The 13,716-nt window shown below is 38.2% G+C and overlaps 1 protein-coding gene across 1 annotated transcript in view; it reads left to right on the top strand.

Moving 5' to 3' along the window:
* The window catches only part of CDKL4 (cyclin dependent kinase like 4), an 80,581-nt gene that overhangs the window by 958 nt on the left and 65,907 nt on the right, over window positions 1-13,716 (top strand). The window lies entirely within an intron of this gene.

Here is a 13,716-nt window from a genome sequence, read left to right as displayed (position 1 = left end):
CTTGCCTCAGCCCCACAAGTAGCTGGCACTAGAGAGGCAGGACACCACGCCCAGCAACTTCTTTTGTATTTTTAGAAGAAATGGGGTTTCACCACGTTGGCCAGGCTGTTCTCGAACTCCTGGCCTCAAGTGCTCCACCCGCCTAGACCTCCCAAACTGCTGGGATTACAGGTGTGAGCCACCATGCCTGGTCATCCCCGTCATTCCTAATGCCACTGTTTACATGAGTTTCCTAAAGCTCCTAGATTAGAAAACGTGTTTTTTCACTCTTCTTTTTTTCTACCTCTCCCTTTCTTGATTTTGTTTTCTTTCTTTCAGTCTATTCCTTAGGCTGGCTTGAGTCCTCAGGACTTGATTTGTGATACAGTCATGGAAAATAACCTACCTCCAAGTCTATTCTGTTTCTGCGTACATCATTTTGCAAATCCTTGAGACTAAGGAAATTAAATAGAAATTTTCAAAGAATTTAGTGAGCCACTCAAGTATCTATCTACCTCTTTCGATAGTCATCAGTGGGCTCAATTCTATACCTATCTGCCTTTGTACACAGAATTTTAACTTGAGAGTCAAATATTTAGTAAATTCTGAAGTCAGGAAGTCCTGTAGCCAAAAGGTATAAAGCTTCAGTTTGAAGGTCACAGATGACTATGCAAAATAATTTCGCCAGGCATGGGTGGCTCATGCCGGTAATTGCGGCACTTTGGGAGGCTAAGATGGGAGGATCACTTGATCCTAGGAATTCAAGATCAGCCTAGGCAACATAATGACACCCCACATCTACGAAAAATGCAAACATTAGCTGGGCGTGGTGGCATATGCCTATAATCTCAGCTACTCAAGAGGCTGAGGCAGGAGGATTGCTCAAGCCCAGCAGGTATGGGCTGCAGTGAGCCCTGATAGTGCCACTGCACTACAGCCTGAGTGACAGAGCGAGACCCTGTCTCAGTTAAAAAAAAGGCAAAGAAAAATATCTTTTTTTTTTTTTTGAGACAGAGTTTTGCTCTTGTTGCCCTGGCTGGAGTACAATGGCACAATCTCAGCTCACCGCAACCTCCGCCTCCCAGGTTCAAGCGATTCTCCTGCCTCAGCCTCCCTAGTAGCTGGGATTACAGGCATGTGCCACCAAGCCTGGCTAATTTTGTATTTTTAGTAGAGACGGGGTTTCTCCATGTTGGTCAGGCTGGTCTCGAACTCCCCAGCTCAGGTGATCCGCCCGCCTCTGCCTGCCAAAGGGCTGGGATTACAGGCATGAGCCACCGCGTCCGGCCAAGAAAAATATTTTCAACCAATTGAATCTACTTTCTGCCAATAGTTTTTTTTTTTTTTTTTTTTTTTTTTTTTTTGAGACGGAGTCTCGCTCTGCCGCCCAGGCTGGAGTGCAGTGGCCAGATCTCAGCTCACTGCAAGCTCCGCCTCCCGGGTTCACGCCATTCTCCTGCCTCAGCCTCTCGAGTAGCTGGGACTACAGGCGCCCGCCACTTCGCCCGGCTAGTTTTTTGTATTTTTTAGTAGAGACGGGGTTTCACCGTGTTCGCCAGGATGGTCTTGATCTCCTGACCTCGTGATCCACCCGTCTCGGCCTCCCAAAGTGCTGGGATTACAGGCTTGAGCCACCGCGCCCGGCCATGCCAATAGTTATATCACCGTTTAATCTTGATTTCTTGTCCAATTACTATATTAATAATCAAAATATACTTATTGCCGTTGCTTTAAAAATAAGTCATTTTACATATTTAGTAGAAAAGTTAGAAAATAAAATTATGGTAGGGCTACAACAGAGGTCCACTAAGTACCAGACAATAGGCTAACAGTAGAAGTCAATGTGATAATGTTTTTGAAAGGGTGAAAGGAAGTGGTTAACACAGCACGGGAGCAGAGAAAGAGCCTGCCTTTGGGGATTGGGAGAAGCTAAGCAGAAAGACATTTGACTTGAACTTGAAAAAGATGAAGATTTAAGGGTCAGACATTCCAGGCAGTGGTATCAGCGGAGACTTAGAGACCTGAAAGTGTTTGGGGAAGAATGAGAAATGATGCCGGAAAGGTAAATTGGGACCACGGCGTAAGGAACTGTAAATATCATACTACAGTTTGAACTTTATTCTGTGGCATTTGAGGCCATAAGACATTTTCGAGAAAGGATATCTGATCCTGTTGATGTTTGAGAAAGGTGTCTTTGGTGTAATGAAAGTAAATATAAAGAAGAAAAGTGAGATAAGACACTTTAAAATAGCTCTGTTTTGATATAATAATTTCAAGCTAGCAATAAGAGTATAATGAACTCTCAAATATCTGGACTCACTGTTTACATTTTGCTCAATTTTTATGTTGTTTTATCGTTTTCTTTCTCTGTGTGCATATAACACGTGCATATTAATTGTTCTGTACCATTTGAGAGTAAGTTGCAGACATCAGATCCCTTTACCCTTAAATACATCAGTGTATTCCTAAGAACTAGGACATTTTCTTGTATAATCACAGTACAAATTACCAAAACCAGGAAACTGATATCAAATCTGCAGTCAAAATTTAGATTTCGCCAATTATCTTAGTAGTATCCTTTATGGTCATGTTGTTCCCCAGTCCAGGGTCCAGTTCAGGATCACACATTGCATTTTGTTTTCCCATCTCTTTAGTCTTCAATCCGGAGCACTTTATACCGTCAGTGCTTTGATCTTTTCTTTCACGACTTTGACATTTTTTAATTAAGAGTACAGGCCAGTTAGTCATAGAATGCCATTCAGTTTGGCCACGTCTATTGTTAACTCATAATTAGATTTAGGTTTTGCGTTTTTGCCAAGAATACCACAGAGGAGATGTGCCCTTCTCACTTGCACATTCGTCTTTTCTAGAAATTTCCTGTAATGGAATTATAAAATATGTGGGATTTTGTGTCTGGCTTCTGTTACTTAGCATTATGTTTGGGGGCATGTGGTTCTTTTTTTTTTTTTTTTTTTTTTTAATGTTCATCTGCATTGTAGCAAGTTCATTCCTTTCTGTTGCTGAATAGTATTTCATTGCATGGATAATCCACATTTTGTTTACACATTCATCAGTTGATGAACATTTGGATTGTTTTCCATTTAGGGGTCTTTTATGAATAATGGTGCTGTGAACATTTGCTTACATGTCATTGTTAGCTCTATTTTAAAATTTTTCCTGGATTGATACTGAGGAGTGAAATTGCTGTTTATGGTTAATGTTTAAGTTAAATTATGTTTAACTTTTTTTTTCTTTTTTGAGACGGAGTCTGTTGCTTAGGCTGGAGTGCAAGTGGCACAGTCTCGGCTCACTGCAACCTCCACCTCCCAGGTTCAAGAGATTCTCCTGCCTCAGCCTCCCAAGTAGCTGGGATTACAAGTGTGTGCCACCATGCCTGGCTACTTTTTGTATTTGTAGTAGAGATGGGGTTTCACCATGCTGGCCAGGATGGTCTTGAACTCCTGAGCTCAAGTGATCCACCAGCCTCGGACTCCCAAAGTGTTGGAATTACAGGTGTGAGCCACCATACCTGGCCCTATGTTTAACTTTTAAGACATTGCCAAACTGTTTTCCAGTGGTGCTGCGCTGCTTTACATCCTCACCAGTGATGTGTGTGAGTTCCAGTTTCCATCTTATCAGCACTTGATATTGTCAGTCTTTGGATTTTAGCCATTCTAATGTGTATGTAATGCTATCTTATTGCAGTTTTAATTAACACTTCCCTAATGGCTAACAGCATCCTTGCATGTGCTTAGTAGACATTTGTGTATCTTTGGTAAAATGTCTGTTCACATCTTTTGTCCATTTTTAAATTGGGTTGTTTAACCTCCTATTGAGTTGTAAGCATGCTCTGTGTATTCTGGATACAAATATTTTAGATATATGATTTGCTAATATTTTTCTTTAGTCTGTGGCTCAGCTTTTCATTTTCTTAATGGGGAAATTTTTTGAGGAGCAAAAGATTTTAATGTTGATGAATTCCATTTTATCCATTTTTTCTTTTATGAATCATGCTTATGGTGTCATATCTAAGAAATCTGCCTAACTGAAAATCACAAAGATTTCTCTCCTCTTTTTTTTTTTTTTTTTTTGCCTAGAAGTTATACAGTTTTAACTCTTACATTTTGGTCTGTGATCCATTTTGAGTTAATTTTGGTATATTGTGTGAGATGTCTGTCTACCGTGTGTGTTTGTTGTTTGTTTTGCATATGGATATCCAATGGTCCTAGTATCATTTGTTGAAAAGACTATTCTTTCTTTATCAAATTGCTGCAGCACCTTTGTCAAAAGTCAGTTGGGCCGGGTGCAGTGGCTCACGCCTGTAATCCCAGCACTTTCGGAGGCCAAGGCAGGCAGATCACTTGAGGTCAGGAGTTGGAGATCAGCCTGGCCAACACGGTGAAACCCCATCTTTACTGAAAATACAAAAGTTAGCTGAATGTAGTGGCACACGCCTGTGATCCCAGCTACTCGGGAGGCTGAGGCAGGAGGATCGCTTGAACCCAGGAGATGGAGGTTGCTGTGAGCCAAGATCACACCACTGCCCTCCAGCCTGGGCGACAGACTGAGACTGTGTCTTAAAAAATAAAATAAAAATAAAATAAAATTTAAAAAGTCAATTGACCATAAATAAAAGAGTTTATTTCTTGACTCATTACTATGCTTCATTGATAAATGTCTTTATGCCGGTACCACAGTCTTGATTTACCATAACTTTATAGTAAAATTTGAAGTCAAATTTAAAATAAATATTTAACTATTCCAAATGTGTTCTTTTTCTCAGTTGATTTGGCTGTTCTGGGTCCTATGCATTTCCATTTAAATCTTAGGTTCAACTTCTTCCCAAAAAAAGCCTGTTGGAATTTGTATAATGAATTAATTTTTTTTAATTTTGTTTATTTTGGTGTTTTAGACACAGGGTCTTGCTGCATTGGCTAGGCTAGAGTGCAGTGGCATAATCATAGCTCACTGTAGCCTCTAACTCCTGGGCTCAGGTGATCCTCCCACCTCAACCTCCCAAGCAGCTGAGACAACAGGCGAGGGCCACTGCACCCTGGCTAATTATTATTATTATTTTAAGAGATAGGGTCTCACTATGTTGACCAGGCTGATCTCAAACTTTTGGGCTCAAGCAATCCTTCTGCCTCAGTCTCCCAAAGAGCTGGGATTACAGGCATGCGCCATCACTCCCGGCCAGGAATTAGTTCATAGATGAATTTATGAAAAACTGATGTCTTTTGAGTTTTCAAATCCATGAACATGGCATTTTTCTCCTTTTATTTAGATCTTTAATTTCTTTCAATGGTGTTTTGTAATTTTCAGTATGCGGGTCTTACACTTCACTCGTTAAATTTATTCCTGAGTATTTTATTCATTTTTACATTAATGTGGATGGAATTGTTTTCTTAACTTTATTTTCAAATTGTTTGTTGCCATTATATAAAAAAAAATTTAATTTGCATATTGATCTTGTATCCTACTGCATTGCAAACTTGGTCATTATTTCTAGTAGACTTTTTATAGGTTCATTAGGATTTTCTGTAGATAGTATCATGTCATTTCTGGATAATGACAGTTTTACTTTTTATTTTCTTTTTAAAAAAATTGTTCATATATATTTAGCACTTCATTTAATAATTGTTTATTTTATATAGACAGGGTTCTTGCTGTGTTACTCAGGCTACTCTCAAAATCTTGCCGTCAAGCAATCCACCCACCTTGGCCTCCCAAACTATTGGGGTTAGAGGTGTAAGCCACTGTGCCTGGCCTTACTTTACATTTTCAATGTATATGCCTTTAATTTCCTTTTCTTGCCATATTGCACTGACAAGAACTTTCAATACAATGATAAATAAAAATAGTGAAAGCAAACATCTTTTTTCCAGTCGTAGGGGTAACACATTCAATCTTTCATCATTAAGCGTGATGTTAACTGTAAATTTTTCACAGATGCCCTTGAGGAAGTTCCCTTGTATTCGTCATGAATAAGTGTTGGGTTTTGTCAAATTCCTTTTGTGTGTGTACTGAGGTGATCATGTGATGTTTTTCTTTTATTCTATTAATATGGTATTTTACATTATTGATTTTCAGTATTAAACCCACTTTGCATTCCTGAGATAAGTCCCACAGAGTCATGGTATATAATCTTTTTTATGTTTCCAGATTTGGTTAGCTAATTATTTTATTAAGGATTCTTGTGTCTACATTCATGAGAATAAGCTGTGTTCTTGTGATTTCTTTGTCTGACTTTCTATCAGGGTGATATTGGCCACATCGAATGAGTTGAGACATGTTCCCTCCTCTTCTATTTTTTCAAATAGTTTGTGAAGGATTGATATTAGTTTTTCTTTGGTAATGTTTGGTAATATTTACCTGTGGTGCTATCTCATCCTGGGCTTTTCCTTGTGGGTAGATTTTTAATTGCTGGTTGAATTTATTTACTTGTTATGGTTGTAATCAGATTTCTATTTCTTTTTGAGTTCATTTTGGCATTTTGTATCTTTTTAGGCACTTGTCCAACCAACTTGACTAATTTGGTTGTGTAAACTTATTTGGAATATTGTCTTTTAATTTTTTAAATTTATGTAGTATGGTCCTAATTTTGATAACTTTTCTTTCTTTCTTTCTTTTTTCTTGCCTACTCTAGCTAGAGCTTCGCTTTTGTTGATCTTTTCAAAGAAACAGTTTTTGTTTATTGTTTTCTATTCTTTTTCTGATGAAGAGTCAGCCATTAAGCATATTGTTGTCCCCTTGTATATGAATAGTTCTCTCTTTTCAAGATGTTGTCTTTAGCTTTCAGTAGTTTGGCTATGATGTATCAAGGTATGGATTTCTTTGTGTTTATCCTATTTGGAATTCATTGAACTTTTAAGACCTGTATATTAATGTTTTCCATTAAATTTGGAAGGTTTTGGCTATTGTTTCATAAAATATGAATTTCTGCCATTTCCTCTTATTCCTGTCTTTCTGGGATTCTCATTACATGTATGCTGATACTATTGATTTTGCATCCATCGGTCTCTGAGGCTCTGCTCATCTTGTTTTTCTTCTTTCTTTCATTTTGACTATTTTTTATTGGTCTATTTTACTGATTCTTTCTTCTCTCATCTCAGATCTGCTGTTTGTCCCATCTACAGGATTTTTCATTTCTGTTATATTTTTTTACTCTAAAATTTCCATTTGGTTCTTTTTTTATTTTCATTTTTCAGATTGAAATTCCCTCTTCATTGAGTCATTGTCATCATATTTTTCTTTAATTCTTTAAATTATAATTTGCTTTATTTGAACTTATTTTTAACAGCTGCTTTGAAGCCTTTGTCAGTTAAATCCAACATCTGAGTCTACTCAGAATCCATTTTTATTGACTTTATTTTTTCTGAGTATCAGTCACACTTTCCTTTTTCTTAGCATGTCTCCTAATTGTTTTTCTTTCTTCTTCTTTCCTACTTCCTCCTAAAATCCAGTTTTATCTCCTAATTTTTTTTGTTGAAAACTTATCATTCTGGGTAATATTATAGCAAATTCTGGTGTGTTTGTTGTGGTGGTTGTTGTTGTGGTTGTTGTTTTGATACAAGGTCTCATTCTGTCTACAAGCTGGAGTGCAGTGGCATGATCATAGCTCTACTGTACTATAACCTTGAACTCCCAGGCTCAAACCATCCTTCTGCCTCAGCTTTCTGAGTAGCTAGGACTACTGGCATATAGCACCACACCCAGATAGTTTTTAAAATCTTTTCGTGGAGACAGGGTCTCACTGTGTTGCCCAGTCTGGTCTTGAACTCCTGAGCTCAATCAATCCTCAGGCCTCAGCCTCCTAAGTAGATTAATAGCATTTTTTACTCCCACCTATTGCCTATTTGATTATCAATAAGCTTGTTCATCTTTCTTTCCCTCTTCATTCTTTTAACATAATTTAGTTGCATTACTTTCTACTTTGTCAGAATTTATAATATTTATTTCTTATTCTTCCACTCTTGTTTCTACCTTTACTTTGGTCTTTAAATATATTAAATGCTCACCATACATCCTTTTACTGAAATTTTTCCAGTCAACTCTTGGTCGGATGAAGGTCTTTCACCAATACATTCAAGAGGACTATGGGTACAGTGTTCCTTGAGTTTTTGCATGTTTTAAAATATCTGCTGGGTGTGGAGGCTCATGCCTATAATCCCAACATTTTGGGAGGCTAAGGTGGGAAGATCGATTTAGCCCAGGAGTTTGAGACCAGCCTGGGCAGCAAACCAAGACCCCATCTTTACAAAAATAAATAAATAAAATTAGCCAGGTGTGGTCCCAGCTACTTGGGAGGCTAAGGTGAGAGGATTGCTTGAGCTTGGGAAGTCAAGGCTGCAGTGAGTCACGATTGCACCACTGCACTTTAGACTGGGCAACAGAGCAAGACCCTGTCTCAAAAAAAAAAACAATAAAAACTTTTTAAAATGTTTATGTATAGCTTTACACTTGAAGGACACAGCTTGACTAAATATAAAATCCTTGGTTTTCATTTTCCCTTGAGTTTCTTTAAGATGCTGCTGCACTGTTACCTTGTAGTGTGCATTGCTCTTGATAAGTCTGATGTCACTCTAATTCTCTTACATTTATTTAATCTTTTTGTCTGGAGGCTCGGAAAGTATTTTCTTTATATTTGATTGTTTTATTCAAATATGTCTTGGAGTTGGTTGTTCTGGGTCAGTTTTCCCAACTACCTAGTGGGCCTTTTCAATATATATAATTAGATTTTATTTTATTTCCAGAAAATTTTCTTGGATTATTATTTCAACTATTGATTCTGTTTCATTGTTATGTCTTCTTCAGGGACTCCAGTTATACATACGTTGGGACTGCTTTTCCTGTCTCCATTTCAACTTTCTATCTAAACTTTTACCTTTTTTTCTTCCTTTTAATTCTCATAATTACTGTTCTGCCTTTCTTTAATGCCCCAATCAAATTTTCACTTGAATCTATTCTCCTATCAGCATCTCATAATTTAGTCATTTCTGAGATGATTTTGTCTTTTTCTGATGATTCTTTTCTGAGTTCAATCAACTATCTTTTTATGTCTTTTTATCCAAATCTACACATCAGTAGCCAAAAGAAAAAAGTAAAAACATAGGCCGGGCGCAGTGGCTCACACCCATAGTCCCAGCACTTTGGGAGGCCAAGGCAGGCGGATCACAAGGTCAGGAGATCGAGACCATCATGGCCAGCATGGTGAAACCCTGCCTCTACTAAAAAATACAAAAATTAGCCGGGAGTGGTGGCACATGCCTGTAGTCCCAGCTACTCGGGAGGCAGAGGCAGGAGAATCACTTGAAACCAGGAGGTGGAGGTTGCAGTGATTGTACCACTGCACTCCAGCCTGGGCAACAGAGCGAGACTCTGTCTCAAAAAAAAAAAAGGAAAAAAGTAAAAATAAAATATATATATTCTTAAATAATTTTCGTCCACTTGTGATTTTACTATTTGAATTTCTGCTTCAGAGTGGCTTTTTCATATCTCCAAATAGTGAGAGGATATTTAAATCAGTTTAGAGTGTTTGTGTTGGTTTTCTTTTGCTTCATGGTTAGATTTTGTGTGTGTTTTTTTGTAAATGATTTTCATTAACTGAAAATTTTGGGTTCTCATTTCTTTTTTCTTCCAATAATAGCTTGTACAGGGATGGCTTTCCCCTGTTTCATTTCTCGGGCAAGTTTTGACTTTTAGTAACTGACTATCATCCTAGGCCAAGAGAGTCTTTTCTGTCACCATAGTAAAGTGCAGTTTCTTTCACGGATGACACTTTTTCCCCATCTTAGTGGTGATGGGAGGATTCGCATGTCCTTCAATTCAGAATTCTCTTTTGTCTTGCAAGATGCCAAATTTATCCCTCTTGCTTCTTTTTCCCTTCACTGTCCAGTCTCCACCAGGTGTCTTTCCCTTCCCTCTTGTCCTTTTATTCCCCAAAAATGGTGCCACACTGACTAGTGCCACCTTGATACCCATGTCCTTTTACACTCCTTCCTTGTAGTGAGTGCTCTGACCTACCAGGACACTCTTGGGGTATTTTTACACTTGTGATGTGTTTTCTCTTTGGGAAGGAGGTGATCTTTCTTAGTCTTTCTTAGTCTTTCTTAGGCCCTTCTTTTACTCTTCTTTCTTACAGCGTTTTAGATCTCATCCGTCTCATATCTTTGCCTTCTGCCAAGGTTTATAGTGGGAGCTCACGCGATAACCCCTCCAGAATTTAGGGGCTTTTCTTTTCTTTTCTTTTCTTTTTTTTGAGATGGAGTCTCGCTCTGTCACTCAGGCTGGAGAGCAGTGGCACAATCTCAGCTCACTGCAACCTCCACCTCCTGGGTTCAAGCAATTCTCTTGTCTCAGCCTTCGGAGTAGCTGGGACTACAGGCACATGCCACCATGCCTGGCTAATTTTTTGTAATTTTAGTAGAGATGGAGTTTCATTGTGTTAGCCAGGATGGTCTTGATTCCCTGACCTCGTGATCCACCCGCCTCACCCTCCCAAAGTGCTGGGATTACAGGTGTGAGCCACCGCGCCCAGCTAGGCTTTGCTTTTCTGCCTAAGTTTGTAGAGTCCTCTGTCTTCTTGTTATATTGAAGGCATTGGATTTATGTGGTTTTATTTGTCCTGGCTGATTTGTATTGCTTTGTGGAAGATATATGAAGAGATTAGGTTTAGGCAGCAGTCACTGTCCTTGGCTACCTCAAAGCCCCCCACCATGTGTACCTTGACAAGCCATTTAGGCATAATGTGGAGCACGTTTGTGAACATTGGGTATGGACAGAGGATAAGAAAGAAGAGAAGGCCTTTGGTTTAGAATGTTCCAATTTTTAGATGATTCTGTCCATTCATGTAGAGATGTTCATCAAGCAGTTGGATAGTTGGTCTGGATCTCAAATAAGAGAATAGAAATTACTGCCTCCAGAAACTCTGTTATAATCCTGGTAAACTGGAATTAGAGCTGTAAATTCCAGAAAGGAATTTACAGGAATCGGTCTAATTCCAGCTTGCATACTCAGACTCATTTTCCATGAACATATAGTAGGGCTTTTGAAAACAGAAATATTGAGAGGTTATTAGGTGAGGTACTATTTTCTGGAGCTTTATTTTATTGTATTTAGCAGTTTGGTTGATGTAATTACGAGATCTAAATATTAGTCTGAGGAATAGTCGTTACTGAATCTGTTGAGAAAAAAGTAAAAACATAAATCAATAGATCAAATCAACTACCTAGAGGGAAATAAGAAAATAATGCATAAATTAAAACTTCATTATTAAGCTTTTTGTCATATTTATAGCTTCCCCCAATAACTGTAGTACTTATCAAGTAGGTTAAATTAACAAATCTATAAAGTTTTATACCAATAACTTTATCGCATTTTATTTTAGAGACAGGGTCTCACTCTGTCACCCAGGAAGTAGTAAAATGGTACAATCATAGCTCACTGTAACCTCAAACTCCTGGGCTCAGGTGACCTCCCGCCTTGGCTTCCAAAAGTGTTGGGATTACAGGCATGAGCCAATGCTCCCAGCCAGATGCTAATAACTTTCTAAAGCAAATTCCCAGTTTCTCCTACTCTCTTTCCAGCCATCTATTACTATGCAAATGTATGCATGCTCACATCTAACTATCCTTAAAATAATAATACCTAGGTAAAAATACAGTATAACTAATAGGGTTTTCAGAACATAATCTGTGATGGATTTTCCATGTGTTACTTGAGTGTGTATGCTTGAATTTTCTTTCTTTAATAACAGAGAAAACCAAATTCATCCCCCCTCCCAAAAAAAAGCAGCACTGTAAAAAATAGTATGTCAGTAGTCATTTTATCCAGGTAAACATTTTTCTGCATTGTATATTTTTATGGTGGCAAGTGGAAGTAGATGATTTCTTTTACCATTGAGATAATCTGTAGATGGAAAAGACAATATTATTAGAGAAGTTTTAAAAAATGTGTACTCATTTGAAACAAGAGAAATTGACAAGTAGTCAACTCTTTCACTTGACATTTTGTTAATACCAAGACCTGGATAAAGTGGTTCTTTGAATTATACATTCTTTTTGTTTGTTTGTTTGTTTTTGTTTTTGTTTTTGAGACGAAGTCTTGCTCTGTCGCACAGGCTGGAGTGCAGTGGTGCGATCTCAGCTCACTACAACCTCCACCTCCCGGGTTCAAGTGATTCTCCTGCCTCAGCCTCCCAAGTAGCTGGGATTGGAGGTCGGTGCCACCACACCCGGGTAATTTTTTGGTATTCTTAGTAGAGACAGGGTTTCACCATGTTGGCTAGGCTGGTCTCGAACTCCTGACCTCAGGTGATCCACCTGCCTCGGCCTCCCAAAGTGCTGGGATTACAAGCATGAAGCACCACGCCTGGCTGAATTATGCATCCTTTTGCACTTAACTGAGAGGCTGTGTAATGCAGTGATTAAAATTGTGTTCTTTGAGATCTCACTGCCTGGGTTCTAATTCTGTATTGCCTTCACTATGTCTTTTCTCATCTAAATAATTGGATAAAAATAACACCTACTTCATAGAATATTTGTGCAGATTCTACGTAATTTGCATAGAACAATGTTAAGTGCTATTATTATTGTAATTGTTATTGGGTTATATTAACAAGATTCTGCTGGATAAAGTGGGGTGGGGTTTTTGAGACTAATTAGAATTTTTCTATTTTTAATTCTTAAAATGATTTATTTAAATATGTTGACCTTAGTCATCATTTAACATTTACTTCGGTCACCAAAGCATTCATTCAAGAATGGATGACACAAAACCGAAAAACCCAGTATTTCCATAGAAATCACTATAGATGTGAAAGAATTCATGAAGAATGAATGCTTTTTGTGTGCTTATTATTTTCTTTTGGGACTAAGAACTTAAGAATCTGTTCTTCCATGAAAATAAAAGCTAGGAGCAATAAATGCCCTGAAAGGATTTTGTTATTGTTTTGACTTTTTGAGACAGTTGTTGCCCAGGCTGGAGTGCAATTACTGCATCTGCACTATCTCAGCTGGGTTCAAGGGCCTCCTGAGTAGCTGGGATTACAGGCATGCGTCACCACACCTGGCTAATTTTGTATTCTTCGTAGAGATGGGATTTCTCCATGTTGGTCAGGCTGGTCTCAAACTCCTGACCTCAGGTGATCCTCCCACCTCGGCCTCCCAAAGTTTGGGGGTTGCAAGTGTGACGCCCACCTCGGCCTCCCAAAGTTTTGGGGTTGCAAGTGTGAGTCACTGCGCCTGGCCTGTTTTTGTTTTTAAAGGCTGCTTTGTTCAATGGTCCACGCTCTTTCTTCTCTCCACCAGGTGGAAGTATAGCACTTTTTGTACCATATCTTCTTACACAACTCCTCCTAGTCATTGTGTATGCACTTGGGTTGGAAGAGAAAAGATAAACAGCATATTCCAGAGTATGAAATGTTCCTTCAGCTGGATTTTACAGCATCATATTTCAGTTATTTATTTGAGGATAATGAAAACAATAGATGGGATAAGTTTCTTTTCCACAAATTCTTTTAATTCAACTGAGGTCAACATAGAACAATTGTCAGAAATAGCGTATGAAATCTTTTGATAGGTGGAAGAACTGCAGAGGACTAAACTAAGAAAATAATATCCAAATATTTTTAAGTAGATTTCCAATTAATTGATGAAAATAAACCTTTGGCATCTGGGCAAATTTGTTGTAAATAAACTGTGAGAACATTGTCTTTTATAGCTTGATTAAGGCAAGTCT

Source organism: Theropithecus gelada, chromosome 13, assembly GCF_003255815.1.
Source record: "Theropithecus gelada isolate Dixy chromosome 13, Tgel_1.0, whole genome shotgun sequence".
NCBI classification, from domain to species: domain Eukaryota; kingdom Metazoa; phylum Chordata; class Mammalia; order Primates; family Cercopithecidae; genus Theropithecus; species Theropithecus gelada.
The sequence above is the reverse complement of the archived record's forward strand: the minus strand, read 5'-3'. Positions and strand labels throughout refer to the sequence as shown.